Raw genomic sequence first — 2,145 nt, 5'->3', positions numbered from 1 at the left:
ATTGGGCTTTGTCTTGGTCAAGTTATTGAATTTTCTTTTAAAAATCCTATTTTTGCATGTAAATAATCATGTAAATTAAATTAAATTTTGAAAAATCACATTTTCACCTTTGATGTTTTAATTGACTCATGATTGAGGCAAGATAAAAATCCCAAAGTAATTTGAATTAAATTTGATGAATTATGAAGTGATAGAGCCTTAGGGGTAAAAGTGCAATTTTTAAAATCTAGCCCTAATTAACATTTAGGATTAATTCAAGAGGGTAAGATAGGTAATCTTTGATCTCAATTAATATGTTCAGATGATTGAAATATAAGGGATTAATTGGTAGAAACCAATTTCACTTTTCTTAATTAAAGGATAATTGCAATTTCCTAAATCATTAAAATTTGGAGATCTAGTAAATTAAATGATCCTAGACTTAGGGGTATGATTTTGGAGGTTAATAAATCGCTAATTTAATACCTCTATCTGGTATTCAAATGACATTCAAACCTTTTGATGATGAATTAATATCACTTAAAATTCAATTTCTTTAAAAAAAATACTAATATGTCCAGCAAGATCCTAAGGGCTTAGTAGTGACCTAAGCTAAATCAAATTTGGTTAAATGAGGATTAGAAAAGTGAATGTAACTAGAAATTGAACACCTTTGAAACACTACAAGCCCAAGTTAAAGCTGAAATTGGCTAAGTGTCATAATAGCATTAACTTGCCCCTTTAAAGGTCTTCACCTACATAATTCTCAAAATAAATGACAAATGATAATTACCCTACTCTTAGAGATAATTGAAACATTGATGTTCACTGAACACTAGAGGTATTTACAGGAAGAATTATTAAACAGCATAATAAGTTTAAATGAGCTTGAGACTTTTCACCAGGCGGTGAGAGGGAAGCATGGACCTGCTTCTTTCTCCCGACCTGTTGGATACCTCAGAGGTCTACAAAACTTAGTGTATTTTGCTTAATGAAATCATCCTCAGATGAATTAATAGGGGTTCACCAAGATATGATTTAGGATTTGGTAGATCACCAGAACCTTATTTCCCCACTTTACATAAAATGCTTTTAACATAAAAATGCTCTCACATGCATTTTGAGTTTCAATTGAAGATGACGGCAAGACCATCCAGGTACGCTTTTATTTTACCTACATTTCTAGTTTCCCGTACTTTACTTTTCAATACGTTACCATACTTACTCACCTGCATGTATGAACAAATAACACAAACTTGCATGTTAAACAATGATATCACCCTGCATGAAAACTAAAACTGTTAGGATAGCCGCAAAACCAAAATCAAAACTAAAATCAACCATGATAAAATTCACCACCACAACATTCAAAATATAAAACAACTCAAAATTTAATCATAAACATCACAAAACAACAATTGCAACTAAATTAATACGTCTCTATCGGATGATCAGGAATCTCTCGGAGAAGGTAACATACAGTTGCTAATAAGGCTTCCCACAGTCTAAATGAAAGTATGGAACTCATTAAGTTAAGTTTAGTAATATCATTTGGACTAAGTGAATCTAATAGAAAATAGTGGTACCAGAACGAGGGAACCGTAGGATTCTAACTGGGGTTGGTCTAATAAACTTCAATATGCCCCCATAACATTTAAAGAACTAAAACCATAGGGACATCTGATTTGACATCATAACTTGACACACTAGTTGACACAACTTGACACACTAGAAAACTTAAACTCGTCACAGCAAGGAGCTTGGAGCTAGCATGGTAGGCACCATGGTCATCTTCAATTGCAAAATACATCTACATCAGCTAAACCAATTTCCTTCCTTAGCATTAAACAACAAAGCCATAGGACTTCGGCCATAGGATTTCGAGGTTGTCTGCTTATGCAACGTAAACCCTCATCTTATCTTTAGGTCTTTGTATAACTCTGTTGTACTATATAAGCCCTAAATCATCTTAGGATTCCGAGGTTGTCGTTTTTCATGACCTAAATCCTCACATCTTCCAGGATACTTCCAGGATCCTCACATCTTCCAGGATATTTGTGTGATCGTTTCACACAAATATAAGCCCTAACAAATAAAATTGGCAGGATGAAACACCCAAACAATTTCTCCTAAAAAATGAAGCCAAACAATAGGATAGCCTGGGAA

This window comes from Phalaenopsis equestris, unplaced genomic scaffold (genome assembly GCF_001263595.1).
Source record: "Phalaenopsis equestris unplaced genomic scaffold, ASM126359v1 Scaffold233598, whole genome shotgun sequence".
NCBI classification, from domain to species: domain Eukaryota; kingdom Viridiplantae; phylum Streptophyta; class Magnoliopsida; order Asparagales; family Orchidaceae; genus Phalaenopsis; species Phalaenopsis equestris.
Note: the sequence above shows the minus strand (reverse complement) of the source record.